Below are 17,071 nucleotides of genomic sequence, written 5' to 3' on the forward strand. Positions count from 1 at the left end.
TCTTCCTCTGAAAACTGCCTATTCATATTTTGATGATGATTTATCAATTGGAGAATGCCTTGTATTCTTGTACATTTGACTCAGTTCTCTATATGTTTTAGGAATGAAGCCTTTATCACAGACACTAGATGCAAAAATTCTTTCTAAGTTTTCTACATCACTCCGAATCTTGGTTGCATTGGGTTTGGTTGTATAAAATCTTTTCAGTTTAATGTAATCCTAATTATCCATTTTGTACTTCATAATGCTTCCTATCTCCTCTTTAGTCAAAAATTATTCCCTTCTCTATAAATCTGATAAATACACCATTCTTTGCTCTATTATAGTATCAATCTTTATACCTAGGTCATGTACCCATTTGGATTTTATTCTTGTGTATGATGTCAGGCATTGGTCTATGCCTAGTTTCTGCCACACTGTTGTCCAGTTTTCAAGCAATTTTTGTCACACAGTGAGTTCTTGTCCCAAAAGCTGGAGTCCTTGAGTTTATCGAACAGTAGATTGCTGTATTTATTGCCTACCGTGTCTTGAGTACCTAGCTTATTCCACTTGTCTACCCTTCTGTTTCTTAGCCAGTACCAAGTGATTTTGATAATTGCTGCTTTGTAATACACTTTGAAATCTGGTAAAGCTAGGCCACCTTCCCTAGCATTTCTTTTCATTAGTCCCTTTGATATTCTGGACCTTTTGTTCTTCCAACTGAATTTTGATATTATTTTCTCCAGGTCTAGAAAATAACTATCCAATAGTTTGATTGTTACAGCACTAAGTAAGTAAATAAATTTAGGTAGAATTGTCATTATTATTGTACTGGCTCTGCCTACCCACGAGCAACTGATATTTTTCCACTTACTTAGATTTGACTTTATTTGTGAAAAAAGTGTCTTATAATTGTGTTCATATAGGCCCTGATTTTGTTTTTGCAGGTAGACTTCCAAATACTTTACAGTGTCTACCCTAGCTTGACATGGGATTTCTCTTTCTATATCTAAGTATGTCATCATATCATCTGCAAAGAGTTTATTCTTTGCCTCTTCTAATTACTTCAATTTCTTTATCTTCACTAATTGCTACAGCTAACAGTTCTAGTACCATACTGAATAATGGTGCTGATAATAGACATCCTTGTTTCACACCTAACTTATTGGAAATGCATGTAGCTTATCTCCATTTCATGCAATGTTTTCTAAAGATTTTATGTAGATATGGCATGTTATTTTATGAAAAGTTCCATGTAATCCTATGATCTCCAGCGTTTTTAATAGGAATGGGTGTTGTATTTTGTCCAAAAGTATATCCACATCTATTGAGATAATCATGTGATTTCTGTTAGGCTTGTTTTTGATATGATCAATAATGCTAATAGTTTTCCTAATACTGAACCAGCCCTGCATTCCTGATATGAATCCTACCTGATCATAATGTATTATACTCATGATAAGTTGCTGTATTCTTTTTGCTAAAATTTCGTATAAAATTTATGGGCTTAAAGTTGGGCCATGTTATTTCTAATTATCATTTTAATTTCTTCCTCATTGGAGATGAGTTCACCCCTTTCATTTTTGATATTGGTAATTTGGTTTTCTACATTTTTTAAAATCAAATTGATGAGAGCTTTATGAATTTTATGGCTTTTTTCATAAAACTAACTCAGTTTTATTTAGTAGTTCAATAATTTTCTTAATTTCAGTTTTATTTATCTCCCCTTTGGTTTTCAGTATGTCTAATTTGATATTTACTTGGGGATTTTCAATTCATTCTTTTTCTAGCTTTTTCAACTGCATGCCCAATTCCTTGATTTCCTCTTTCTCTGTTTTATTCATGTAGGCATTCACAGATATAAAGCTTTCCCTAAGAATTACTTTTGCAGTATCCCACAAAATTTTGTAGGTTGTCTCATTATTGTCATTCCCTTGAATGAAGTTGTTGATTGTTTCTAAATTTGTTGTTTAACACACTCATTCTTTAGGATTAGATTGTTTAGTTTCTAATTAGTTTTTGGTTTGTGTTTCCATGGCTTTTGATTACATGTAAATTTTGTTATACTGTGATCTGAAAAGGATGCATTGACTATTTCTGCCTTTCTGCTCTGGATTATGAGGTTTTTACGTTCTAGTACATGGTCAGTTTTTGTATATGTGCCATGTACTGCTGAGAAAAAGGTATATTCCTTTCTATCTACATTCACTTTTCTACAGAGATCTATCATATCTATCTTATCCAGAGTTTTATTCACCTCCTTAACTTCTTTCTTGTTTATTTTAAGGTTATATTTATGAAGTTCAGAGAGGGGGAAGTTGAGGTCCTCTACTAATATAGCTTTGCGGTCTATTTTTTCATGTAACTCATTTAACTTGTCATCAAAGAATTTGGATGCTATACTGCTTGGAGCATATATGTCGCATAATGATATTGCTTCATTGTCTATGGTGCCTTTTAGCATATAGTTTCCTTCCTTATCTCTTTCGAATTAGATCTATTTCTGCTTTTGCTTTGTCTGAGGTTAGTATTGCCTCCTCTGCTTTTCTTACATCAGCTGAGGCACAATGTATTCTGCTCCGACATTTTCCCTTTACCCTATATGTATCCCCTCATTTCAAATGTCTTTCTTGTAAACAACATATTGTTGGAGTATGACTTTTAATGAATTTTGCTATCCATCTCTGTTTTATGGGAGAGTTCATTCCATTCACATTCACAGTTATGATCACTATCTGGGTCTTTCCCTCTATCCGCTTTCCCACTATTTGTGCTTTAATTCTTCTGTCTCCCTTCTAATCCTCAATAGAGTTTTCACTTTTGAACACCATGTCCCATAGTCTTCCCTTCCTTCTTTCAGCCTCCCTTCCTTTTACTACTCTTTACCCTTACTACTTCTTCCCTCCCTTTTAGCCTCCCCTCCCTTTCTTTGCCCCTTCCCCTCCTTCTGCTTATAGATCTAGTTAGATTTATATACTTAATTTTGTTGTTCCCTCCTTGAACCAAATCTGATGAGAGTATCTCTCAAACAATCCTAATCTCCCTCCCCTCTTGCTATGCTATAATTTTGTACTTATTCCTGTGATGTAATTAACCATCTTCTTCTTCCTCTTTTCCACATCTCCTGTTACAATCCCTTTGCATGCTTAAATCACACTTTTTATCATCACATCATTTACTTTATACATGTTCCCTCTATATATGTATATCACTTTTATATTTCATAATAGATGTATAATTCTCAAGAATAACAAGTCTCATCTTCCCTTAAAGGGAAGTGAACAGTTTTCCAAAATTGAGTAACAAATTTTATTTTGTACTGTTTACCTTTTTGTGCCTCTCTTGAGACCTGTGTTTGAAGATCAAATTTTCTATTGAGTTCTGGCCTTTTTGTCAGAAAAATCTGGAAATCCCTTATTTCATTGAATGTCTGTCTCCTTGCCTGAAGTGTTATGCTGAACTTTGCTGGGTAATTGATCCTTGGTTGTAATCCCAGATACTTTGCCTTATGGACTCTCATATTCCAATTTCATGCAAGATCCTGTGTGATCCTGACTGTAGCTCCTCGATATTTGAATGATTTTTTTTATGGTTTCCTGTAGTATTTTCTCCTTCACTTCATAGTTCTGGAATTTGGCAACAATATTTCTTGCTGTTTTTAGTTTGGGATCCCTTTCAGGAGATGAAGGGTGGATTCTTTCGATGACTGTTTTGCCCTCTGGATCCAGTACTTCTGGGAAGTTTCCCTGGATGATTTCTTGGAAGATATTGTCCAGGCTCTTTTTCTTTTCATCATAGCTTTCTGGTAGGCCAATAATTCTTAAATTTTCCCTCCCAGATCTATTTTCCAAATCAGTTGTTTTTCCAATTAGATATTTCACATTTTCTTCTACCTTTTCATTCTTTAGATCTTGTTTGTCTGATTCTTGATTTCTCATAGAGCCCTTAGCTTCTACTTGTCCACTTCTAATTTTCATGAAATTGTTTTCTTCAGTTAATTTTTTCTTCACCTTTTCAATCTGTCCAATTATTCCTTTTAAGGAATTATTTTCTCCAGTTAGCTTTTGAACTTCCTTTTCCATTTGTCCAATTTTCCCAGTTAGATTTTGTGCTTCCTTTTCCATTTGTTCAGTTTTTTTGTTTAAAAGGCTATTCTCTTCAAGGAATTCTTTCTTCATACCTTTGAAATCATTGCCGAGTTTTTCTTCTATTTCCTTCTTCAGCTCTTCCAAGAGTGTTCTTTGTGCATGCATGCAGTTCATAGTCTCTTCTGAAGTTTCAGAGGGGAGTGCAGTCTCAATGCTGACAGTTTTGGTATTCGAGTTTTGGTCCTTGTCCCCATAGGAAGATTCTATAGTCTTTGCTTTCTTGCCTTGCTTCTTCTTACTCATTATGATGATCTGTGTATTGTGGACTCTGGTTCTTTCAGCTGGATGCTGGAGAATCTGGTACTGAGCTGGCTGGTGTGAGAAAGCAGAGGACAGGTATCTTTTTTATGTGTGTTTCCCCAGAGTAGCCCTCAAGCTAGTTTTTAAGTGTAGGGGAGGGATGGTCTCATCACCAGAGATCTCCTCAGCTAAGCTAGAGCAAAGGCAAGCTTAGTGCTTGGTCATCCTGACTGTCTTATTGTCTCGGTTTCCCCTGGAGCCCTGAGGCACCAGGATCCTGGTGCAAAGCTCCACCTTCCTTGGACTCCTCTAGGTTGGTTCCCTGAAGTGGGGCTGTCTGGGACAACTTTGGTCAGCACAGTAAGAGTGATTCTTTTTAGCTATTTTCCTGTCTTCTGGTGCTATAAGACTGTTTGTCTCTTCTGTTGATCCTGCTGATCCAGAATTTTTCTGGGGAAATATTTTATGGTTCTTTTGAGGTCAATAAGGGTAGGCAGAGAGAGCATTTACCAATCACTGCACCATTTTGCCTCCCAGAAGACTTACAGACCTTTAATTTGTGAGCTTATAGTCTCAGGAGCAGCTGTGGCTGATATCCAGGGCTCAGCGATTCTCATTTTCTGGACTCTGCTGGTCTCCTACCCTGGGCTGCCATTCTGCCATTCTACCATGGTGGCACTGACTCAGGCTGTCCCGTGGCTTTCTTGCTTGTCCATGCTATGGCAGGGAAGTGCTTTGCTGTGTGCTGTATGCTTCTCCACCTCTGTGGAACAGATCCTTCTGGTCGACCTTCCAGTCTTTCCTGTGCTGTAAATGTGCCAAAGTCTATCTCCTATTGGATTCTGCACCTCCAAAATTTGGTCAGATTCTCTTCTTAGAGGTATGTGAAGGTGTTTTTCTAAGAGCTTAGGTGAGTAGTTACTCTCACTCCCCATACAAATAATTTCAAAGAAAAATATCATTCCTAGGACAGTGAGAAGGATTATATATAGAAAGAAGGTGTCTCTGCGTGAATTGATTATGCCAGGATGATATAATTTGTATAGGTATGAAAGAGGGATGCTATGCAACAGAGGGGGAGGGTGCAGAAGAATGGAAAAAATGTTTCTCACATAAAACAGGAGCAAAAGAAAGAGCTATTACAGTGGAAATAAAAATGGTGGGGAGGTGAGGTGACATTTGAAAGTCACTTAACTCTGTTACTTCTGTTTCTAAATCTGCAAAATGAGATGAAGGACATGGCAAACTACTTTATTAGCTTTGCCAAGGAAACTCCAAATGGGTTCACAGAAAGTTAAGCATTACTGAAATAACTGAAGAATAACAATAACAAAAACCAAGTGATCATAATTTCAGACAAAGTGAAAAAAGAAACCTACTTACAAAAGATAAGGAAGGAAAGTATGACTTGTTAAAAGACACCATACACAATGAAGTAATATCAAAACTAAATATATATCTATATCTATCTATCTATCTATCTATCTATCTATCTATCTATATATATATCTATCTATCAATATATAGATATAGATATATAGATATATATATACACAAAAGCACCATGCATTCTGATTACCCCTTCCCCAATCTGCTCACCCTTCCATCACACCCCTCCCTTTGCTTATCTCCATCTTCTCTCTTTTCTTGTGGAGTAAAATAGATTTTTATACCCCATTACCTATATTTCTTATTTCATGCAAAAATACTTCTCAACATTTGCTCCTAAAACTTTGAGTTCCAACTTCTCTCCCTTCCTCCCTCACCACCCATTCCCACTGAGAAGGCAAGTAATTCAATATACATTATATATATGGTTTTGCAAAAGACTTCCATAGTAGTCATAATAGTTTCATAATAGAATAACTGTATTTCCCTCAATCTTATCATGCCCTTCATTTATTCTATTCTCTCTTTTGACCTTGATCCTCCCCAAAAAGTGTTTACTTCTAATTAGTCCCTCCTCCCACTTGCCCTCCTTTCTGTCATCCTCCCACCCCACTTATCCCCTTCTCCCATACTTTCCTGTAGGATAAGATAGATTTTCATACCAAATTGAGTTTGCATGTTATTCCCTCCTTAAGCCAAATGTGATGAGAGTAAGCTTTACTTTTTCCCTCTCCACTCTTCCCTTTTCTCCCCCATTGAAAAAACATTTTCTTATGTCTTTTATAAGTGATAATTTGCCCCATTTCATTTCTCCCTTTCTTTTTTTTAAATTTATTTATTTGACATTCATTTTAACAAAATTTTGGGTTACAAATTTTCTCCCCTTTTGTCCCCTCCCCCCCCCAAACACCGAGCATTCTAATTGCCCCTATCACCAATCTGCTCTCTCTTCTATCATCCCTCTCTGCCCTTGTCTTCATCTTCTCTTTTGTCCTGTAGGGTCGGATAACTTTCTATACCCCTTTACCTGTATTTCTTATTTCCTAGTGGCAAGAACATTACTCGACAACTGTTCCTAACACTTTGAGTTGCAACTTCTTTACCTCCCTCCCTCCCCACCCCTTCCCTTTGGAAGGCAAGCAATTCAATATAGGCCAAATCTGTGTAGTTTTGCAAATGACTTCCATAATAGTTGTGTTGTATAAGACTGACTATATTTCCCTCCATCCTATCCTGTCCCCCATTACTTCTATTCTCTTTTGATCCTGTCCCTCCCCATGAGTGTCGACCTCAAATTGCTCCCTCCTCCCCATGCCTTCTCTTCCATCATCCCCCCCCACCCTGATTATCCCCTTATTCCCCACTTTCCTGTATTGTAAGATAGGTTTTCATACCAAAATGAGTGTGCATTTTATTCCTTCCTTTAGTGGGATGTGATGAGAGTAAACTTCATGTTTTTCTCTCACCTCCCCTCTTTATCCCTCCACTAATAAGTCTTTTGCTTGCCTCTTTTATGAGAGATAATTTGCCCCATTCCATTTCTCCCTTTCTCCTCCCAATATATTTCTCTCTCACTGCTTGATTTCATTTTTTAAAGATATGATCCCATCCTCTTCAATGCACTCTGTGCACTCTGTCTCTATGTGTGTGTGTGTGTGTGTGTGTGTGTGTGTGTGTGTGTGTGTGTGTGTGCATGTGTGCGTGTGTAATTCCACCCAGTACCCAGATACTGAAAAGTTTCAAGAGTTACAAATATTGTCTTTCCATGTAGGAATGTAAACAGTTCAACTTTAGTGAAGTCCCTTATGACTTCTCTTTGCTGTTCACCTTTTCATGGCTCTCTTCATTCTTGTGTTTGAAAGTCAAATTTTCTTTTCAGCTCTGGTCTTTTCATCAAGAATGTTTGAAAGTCCTCAATTTCATTGAAAGACCTTTTTTTCCCCTGAAGTACTATACTCAGTTTTGCTGGATAGGTGATTCTTGGTTTTAGTCCTAGTTCCTTTGACTTCTGGAATATCCTATTCCTTGCCCTTTGATCCCTTAATGTAGAAGCTGCTAGATCTTTTGCTATCCTCATTATATTTCCATAATACTTGAATTGTTTCTTTCTGGCTGCTTGCAATATTTTTTCCTTGACCTGGGAACTCTGGAATTTGGCCACAATGTTCATAAGAGTTTCTCTTTTTGGATCTCTTTCAGGCGGTGTTCTGTGGATTCCTTGAATATTTATTTTGCCCTCTGGTTCTAGAATCTCAGGGCAGTTTTCCTTGATAATTTCATGAAAGATGATGTCTAGGCTCTTTTTTTGATCATGGCTTTCAGGTAGTCCCATAATTTTTAAATTGTCTCTCCTTGATCTGTTTTCCAGGTCAGTTGTTCACCAATGTGATATTTCATATTATCTTCTTTTTTTAAATTTTTTTTTTAATTTCTTTGTTTCTCATAAAGTCATGAGCTTCCATTTGCTCTATTCTAATATTTAAAGAAGTATTTTCTTCAATGAACTTTTGAACCTCTGTTTTCATTTGATTAATTCTGCTTTTTTAAAGCATTCTTCTCCTCATTGGCTTTTTGGACTTTTTGTGCAAATTGAATTAGCATATTTTTAAAAGTGTTATTTTCTTCAGCATTTTTTAGATCTCCTCAGGTCTCTTTTTGACCTGCTTTTCTTGATTTTCTTGCTACATTCTCATTTCTCTCCCCAATCTTTCGTCCACCTTTCTTACTTAATTTTCAAAATCATTTTCGAGCTCTTCCATGGCCTGAGACTATTGCATATTTATTTTGGAGGGTTTGGATGTAAAGCCTTGACTTGGGTCTTCCTCTGATGGTATGCATTGTTTTTCCTTATTCTAAAGGATGTAAAAAAATACCTGTTCACCAAGAAAATAGCCTTTTAGAGTCTTATTTCTTTACGTTTTTTGAGCATTTTTCCCAGCCAGTTATTTGACTTTTGAGTCCTTTGAAAAGAGGATGGTATTCTCTGGGGATCTGTAAGTTCTCAGTTCCTCCAAGGTGGCTCAATCAAGGGAGAGGAGTTTAACTCCTCTCCAGGACTGCTCTCTGTTCTGGGAGCAACCACAAGCACTCTTCTTCCTAGGATCTGTGAGGAGAATTCTCTCTCCAGAGCCTCCTCCAGCTCCACTAGCCAGTACTCCTCATCACCCCAGGATAGCTACTCACAGCTGAGACTCAGATCAACTATTCAATTCCCCCATGGTCTTTAAACTGAGGGCTCCAAAAATGGATGCTACTGCAGTGGCTGCTGCTGACAGGTCCAGATTGCATTCTCTTCTTTTCCAGGTGAAAAAGCTTTTTCACTGACCTTTGAAGGTGTCTTTGGCATTCATCGGTTGTGCGCTCTGGGAACTGCTGCTGCTTGGGGTGGCACCGTGAAGTCTTCTTTGGTCATGTCCTATACTCTGCTCCAAGCCCGGTGTATTAGACCTTTCTTGTCAGTCTTCCAGCCTATCTTGGGATGGAAATTTCTTTCACTTTGTCATTTTGTGGCTTCTGCTGCTCTAGAATTTGTTTAAAGTTATTTTTTGCAGATATTTTATGGGCTGTGGGGGAGGAGCTTCTACACATCTGTCTTTCTACTCTGCCATCTTGGCCTGCAGCTTGTATACTTAAAAAAATCTTTTTTGACAGTTTTTTTTTTCAGCATTTCCAGTATTGAAGTATGTTTTACCTGACTTCAAATGTATAATCAATATTATATTATCTTCTCAAGGAAAGACAAGCTGCTGCTTTGAAACTAAAAATGTTTAGAATTTATCATTAATTTTTAAAAATTGTAATTGTAAATTACTTAACAAAATAAATTACATATATATGTACATATACATATATTTTAATATTGTTAGAAACTAATAAGAATAATTTACTTTCTGACACATCAGTGATGAGTTACATTTAAATATATACATATTATATGTGTTTGCATATACGCAACTTTTCTCCTTTAGTTACTAAAGCATTAAAAGGTAAAATTCAAACACAATTCTGGAAGTTTCATAGTCAATAATATGTCCTTAACATATTTTCTGAATTTAATTTAGTTGAATCTTTAGTCTTTCTAGCCAATTCACTTGATTTTGATCAGTCATCACTGATGAAGTATCTTTAAAACTACACAAAAAACCTACAAGTAAGTTATTTATACAATTTAAAAGAAAAAATGTGCTTTACTTTTCTGAGTTTTTTTGTAATTAACCTATTGGGGGGGGGAGCTAGTGACAGTATGGTATATCTTGCCAGGACTGTGTACTTTAACTTTCAACTTAAGAGCCCATTCCCAATATTTTACATCTATATTTATATCTATATACACACATGTGTGTATGGGCATATTTTAATATAGAAGAGATGTTTTTTCATTGAGAAAGAATGGACTACTTTTAAAATTATGTATAACATATACGTGTATGTGTGAATGTATGTAGGCATGTTAATGTGGAAGAGATGTTTTTCCCCTTGAGGAAGTATGACCTACCTGTTCATAAGTTGTTTTTCATTTTGGGCTTATTTCAACAATGTCAGGTGTTTTTTTTTTTAATTTTTGAATCATGATAATGTCACCTTAATCCTTTTTTTTAGATAGGTCTCTAGATGGGGCTTTGTCTCCCTAATCTTCCTATCATCACAAATCCTTAGGAAGTGTTTCTTCCATCATCTTCTGCTGTTAAACCAATATTGTAGTCCTTCTAAGATTTTCTTCTATGGTTCACTTAGTTAGAAATTTTCCCTTTGAAATTATAACCTTTTTCTTTTTTGTCCTATTTTTTTAATAATCTAATTGTGTTCTCTTTTAATAAGACAACTAGGGAAGAAAATCAAAACAGCTTTAAAGTCTGTAAATATGTAACTGCCTGCTATATACCAAACACACTGCTAGACGTGAGGGAGGATGTTTCACTATTTCATTGTATTTTTGATGGAAGGAAGGAAGGAAGGAAGGAAGGAAGGAAGGAAGGAAGGAAGGAAGGAAGGAAGGAAGGAAGGAAGGAAGGAAGAAAGGAAGGAAGGAAGGAAAATTTTATTGGACATTGAATACTAGGGACATAATATTATCAAGTAAGACAGCCTCTGCTCTCGAGTTCATATTCTAATAGGCATAGACAACACAGCTAATTTAAGCTATAAGTCAGAAAATTTCAGCTTTCCTTAATGAGGAGAAGCAAAGCAGATGGTACAGTATATTCTTTAATTTCCTTTCCATTGATAAAATTGTATGTATATTTAGTGTTGAATCATTTGCCAGTGCTAACCTGGGTAACAATAATTTTCTCCTTTTTTGTGGATCTTTAGTAGTTGTGGATTCTGATGAGGCATAGCATTTGTAAAAGGAGTTGCTAGGTTGTATCACCTATGGGCTGCTACTCTTCTTGTTTGCTGGGGGAATCTTAAAAACAAGGCTGGTAATCTGTTTTTTATTTTTATTTTTTTTTTTATGGACAATTCTGTTTATTCCTGGGAGTGGGAAGGGGGCTCAGGGGAGCACGGACTGACACTGGGTTCTGGAAAAGTCCCAGGGTTTTATTTCCCCTCATTCTGTGGTAGTGTACAAATATGCCAGCAAAGAAAATAAAAGGGCTCAGGAACATAATTTAGGCCTGGTGGTATTTTGCGGCACTATCTACACAACAGCTTCTAGATAATGTTCTCTTGGAAAGAAGGTCTCTGAATGCCCTGCAGGCCCTTGGTCTCAGGCCTTCCTACTGACACTTGACAAACCCTTTCAGGTCTTCCAGAAAGTTGATGTGCTCCTGGTGCTCTAAGGCCATGCTGAGCTCAATCAGTTCATCTGCAAAGGTGTTGTCCACACCACAGTTAGCCAGAAAGTTCATCAAGTGGTTGCACGGGGCCAAGTCCAGGGAATCTGTGTTGCATGTAGTTTGTGTCCTTCCAGTCAGATTCAGTGGTGGGCTGAAAACTGACTTCCTGAATGGAGAAGACATCACTCTTATCCTCATCTTCCTGTCCAACCTCATATTCTGTATAGTGGCAGTCCAGCACAAGGGCCTTCTTGATATCATCCTTCATGACCTCCACCAGGAAGTTTGGGGTTGATGTAAGCTCAGGCTCTTGCTGTTCCTGGACTTTCTGTCCCACTGATGGCTCATCATCAAATGTCAGTGGGACACTGTTGTTAATATTAAATGTGACTGTGATCATCTCGCCCTCGAATCTCCAGACTAATTTGGCCTCTGTCCCTTACACACCCAGTTCCCAATCCTTGGGCATCTTGGGGAGGGATTTGTGTTTCTGAATTTTCCTCTCCTCTTTAATTTCATTGGTCAGGAATTCAGCAAAGGCCTGGTCCCTCTAGGTGTGGAGCCCCCCACACATGCACGAGCATAAGCCAGGGGTGCTCTGGGGCGGCTGCAGGACCAAGGCTGGTAATCTGGAGCATACTCTCTAGCATAGTAGTTCTTGGCCTCGGCATGCTGGAAAAAGCTGCTCTGAAGCAATTAAGTGGAACATTAGATAGACTGCTCTGCCCAGAGTCAGTAAGACCTGACTCATGACCAGAGTTCAAATCTAACCCTAGACACTTAACAGCTGTGTCATTCCAGGGAAATCATTTAACCTTTACCTCCCTCAGTTTCCTTAACTATGAAGTGGAGATAATATTAGTACCTATTGTTGTTACGTAGATTAAGTGTGATAATATTTATAATTGCTTAACTGAGTACTTGAAATATAATAGATGCTTAATAAGTGGCTGTTTCCTGCCAGTGCATGTAACATACTTTCATAACTGTTATAAAGGCATTGGAGGATATTCAAATTTTATACAAATATAAATTACAGAGAAATGTTTGCAGACTTACTTAAATGGTAACAAATAGAGACCAAGAAATTACCTGAGCATATGACTGAAATATATGGATTTTTACATCTATTTCATTTAAATAAACTTTTTTAAACATTTATTGCATTAAAAAAAAAAAACAAAAACAAAAACAAACTTGTGCTAAAATGGCAATTGGCCAAGAGAGCATCTAACAGACAGAAAGCACTGGAAATTTGTTACTATCTAAGCATAATTTTCAAAATGACAATTGATCATGACACAAATCATATTTGAAAATCTGAAAAAAATATTTTCATTTAAAAATCGTTTGCTCTTAGTTTAATCATTCCTAATAACATCGCAGCTACTAAAGTAATCTTCCTGAGCTAGAGGTCTAACTATTTCACCTCTCAATAGTCAATAAACTTCTCAACAGAGTCAAGAAACTTCAGTGGCTCAGGATGGATGAAGTCTCTTTGACTTTTAATGATCTTTATAAGGCAGTTTTTTCCTAGGCACCTAGGTGGTGCAGTGGATAGAACTCTGGATCTAAAGTCAGTAAGATGAGTTCAAATCTGGCCAGTTGTGTGACCCTCAAAAGTTACTTATCCTCTCTCTGCCTCAGTTTGTTCCCCTGTAAAATGGGAATAATAATAGCATTTACTTGACAAGTTTATTCTGATGAACAAAGGGAATATTTGTAAAGTGATCAGTGCAGTGCCTAGAATAAGTAGGTGATTATTAAATACTTCCTTCTTATGTTTTACTCTCCTCTAAGTACTATATGATGCAGTGACACTGAATCACATTCCTTGCTGTTGCTCTTCTAAGACACTCCATCTCCTAACTCCTGATTTTTACTAGCTTTTCATTTCTCATGCCTGTAATTTTTTCCCACTTCATCTTTTACTCCTGGCTTCTTATAAGTCTTAGCTAAATTATTCTGTTTTGTAAGATGTCTTTCCCAGCTTCCCTTAATGTTATTACCTTCCTTCTATTGACTATCATACACACACACTTGTGTATATACACATATACTTATGTGTGTATAGGTGTGCCCATGCATTCATATACAAATAAATACAAACACACATACTGCACTCACCTTTCCTGAAGTCCTGCTAAGTTATCATTAAACTGCAATATTGTTTCACTCCATCTTTTTGTATTTTTTATCATTGAAGAATCCATTTAGAGGCTTGATTTATCATTATTTCTCAGGGAAACTAAGGAGAGCTCAGGCAACTTTCTGGCTTTTCTCTGCCATCTTGTCTCCAGCACCCTCTCCTCTTAAATTATTTTTTACTCTCTTCTTCATTTATATTAATTCCATTTTCCTGACACATTGTTATCAGCCAATATTTGGGTATTTAGGTCCACGGATTTAAAGATTAATTCCCATGAATAAATATTTATGTTCATTTTTCATATAAGGTCATTTTAGGCTACAAATACCTTAAGGGTAGGTACTGGACAGTGATTTTCCTCCTTTTTTATTATTAGCTCTTACCATGCTATTTTGCAAATGTTAAGCATTTTATCAAATCTGTTGAATTAAATTGTTCTAGAATTATTTTAGGCATGATCATCCCTAAAACCTGAAACAAAATTTTAGTCATTTTAACTTGTAAGAGTTTATAGTTTCAAAACTCCCTCAGAAAGATGTTCATGGTCTGAAAACTAAATATATTTCTCTGACATATATACATAGAATAAAAACCTTTTTTCTGTGGACATGGTAGCTAGGCTTCTAGAGATGGATTCATTTTTTTTTTTGAATAGCAGTTAATTAGTGTAGCCCCTTTCTTTTATGATTTAAACTACTTTGTAAAGGCAGAGTCCTACTATAAGTCTTTATATTTTTTTTTAGTATGTAACTAGTTTAATGGAGAATAATACACTTACAAAATCTTAATGAGCTTTTTTCTCCTACCCAAGAACTCTTGAAACCTTTAATTCTCTAATGATGCTCCTCTCAGGAGGTAAAAACAAGCGTTATTATAATGTTAGGCTTCTCAAAAGTTTTTCAAAGTACCTACTTTATAAAAATGAAGTAATTTCTAGCCTAGAACATAACTTGTATATAATATATAAAAATGAACTTTTGTTACTTCTGGAAAATATAGTTCTAGGTATCAAATCATTAATCACAAGTAACTAACAGAGAAACAGATACATAAATATATCATGGGAGATGATAAACGGATGATATATTGATCTATAGATCCATCAATATATAGATGTAAATTTGAAGAAAAACTCTCTGAACAATTGTTTATAATTTAATTGGGAAAGAAGCACAGAAAAGGAAGCTGAAAAGCATTTAAGGCATTTGTGGAGAGAAAGTAAAGACAAGAAGGAAAGATGGAGACATTCAGTCAGAATTTGAGCCAAGAGGAACAAGCATGCAGGCATGGTTGGCTTGGTACTTCATCAAATTGAAATTTTCAAGAGGAACTATGCAACTGGAAGTGGAATCTTCCTTGGTGAAAAATCTGCTGCAGTGGAAGAGGAATCTCGAAATGTCAGTAGCAGTTCAAGAAATATATATCTACATTTGGTGATCATCCTGGTGATACGATTTCTTTGTATATTTGTGCCTGAATTTTTATGTTATTTTGTAGTCTTTTCTTTCTATTGGAAATTATGCACTCAAGTAACTTGTTGACTCTTCTAATGAGGGTAGTTATTGAAAATAGATTGTTACAGCTAATTCAAGGCAAGTGAAATGATTATATGAAATATATTAATAAGTATATTTTGTCTTGTTTTTGAAACAGTAGAAAAGTAGAAAATACAAATTGCATCAAAATAACCCACAAGGGCAGCAGCCCTTGAAATCTTCAGCCTGAAGACGGACTTCGGTGGGTCACTACTTGAACTTCCAGGAACTGGGATGGCAGAGTGATCAGTAAGTGCTCTCTGCTCCCCCCTGATGACCGTTGGGGAACCATAAAATTCTTCCCCAGATTAATCCTGGATCAGCGGGAACAGCAGAAGGGGGCGGGTGGTCTCATAACACCAGAGGCTGGAAAAGTGGCAAAGGGGGATTCTTCCTACGGTGGCGGAGACGGCTGGAGGGACAGATGACCCAGGGCAGAGAAAATTCGCACTGAGACCCAGGCAAGCCTCAGAGCCTGGAGACGAGCCCCAGGAGGGGCGGGAACACGCATCAGCTTCTAGGCGTGCCCAAGCCCTCCAGGGGAAAAGGGAAGACAATAGGGAAGCTGGGATCACCATCCCCTGACCCTGCCTTTGCCTCAAGTCAGCTGAGGAGATAGCCTGAGGACAGACCACCCCTCCCACATACCTAACAAGCTAACCCCAGGGTTGATCGGGGAAACAAAAAACAAAACCCTGCTTTTAGCCTAGACACACATCAGCTCAACTTAAAGACCTGTACCTTCTGACTGAAAGAACCAAAAGCTACAACACTCAGCCAACATCATGAATCGGAAAAAGCAGACAAAAAGTGAAAAAACCATAGAATCTTTCTATGGGGATAAGGACCAAAACACAAACACCAAAGAGGTTAGAGCTGAGACTGTACTTCCATCTGAAACCTCAGATGGGACTATGAATTTCTCGCAAGCACAACTAGATTACCTGGAACGTCTGAAGAAGGATATAAAAGAAAAACTGGCCAATGATTTTAAAACTATAAAAAAAGAATTCACTGATGAGAACATCACCCTGAAAAACAAAATTGAAGAAATGGAAAAGGAAGTTCAAAAATTAACTGGAGAGAATAATTCCCTAAAAGGAAGAGCTAATCAAATGGAAAAGGAAACCCAAAACCTAATTGGGAAAATTGATCAGATGGAAAAGGAAACCCAAAACCTAACTGGGAAAATTGGTCGAATGGAAAAAGAAGTACAAAAATTAAATGGAGAAAATAGCTCCTTAAAGGGAAAAATTGGTCAGATGGAAAAGGAGATGGAAAAGCTAACTGAAGAAAACACTACGATGAAGATTAGAATTGGGCAAGTAGAAACTAATGACTCAATGAGGCAACAAGAATCAGTCAAACAAAATCTAAAGAATGAAAAGATAGAAGAAAATGTAAAATATTTAATTGGAAAAACAATTGACCTGGAAAATAGATCCAGGAGAGAAAATCTAAGAATTATTGGCCTGCCAGAAACCCATGATGAAGAAAAGAGTCTGGACAATCTCTTCCAGGAAATCATCAAGGAAAACTGTCCAGAAGTACTAGACTCAGAGGGCAAAATAGTCATCGAAAGAATCCACCGTTCCCCTCCCGAAAGGGATCCCAAACTCAAAACCCCAAGAAATATAGTTGCCAAATTCCAGAGCTATCAAGTGAAGGAGAAAATACTACAAGCAGCCAGAAAGAAACAATTCAAATATCAAGGACACACAGTCAGGATCACACAGGACCTTGCAGCTTCTACATTAAAAGATCGAAAGAATTGGAACCCAATATTCCGTAAGGCAAAGGAGTTGGGACTTCAACCAAGGATCAACTAGCCAGCAAAGTTCAGCATAACATTTC

At 36.9% G+C, this 17,071-nt stretch overlaps 1 pseudogene; it reads right to left on the minus strand.

Annotated features, from left to right (window-relative positions):
• Positions 1-11,473: 11,473 nt before the first annotated feature.
• Positions 11,474-17,071, minus strand: part of LOC140523180 (complement component 1 Q subcomponent-binding protein, mitochondrial pseudogene) — a 34,384-nt pseudogene continuing 28,786 nt past the window's right edge.

Source organism: Notamacropus eugenii, chromosome 2, assembly GCF_028372415.1.
Source record: "Notamacropus eugenii isolate mMacEug1 chromosome 2, mMacEug1.pri_v2, whole genome shotgun sequence".
NCBI lineage: Eukaryota > Metazoa > Chordata > Mammalia > Diprotodontia > Macropodidae > Notamacropus > Notamacropus eugenii.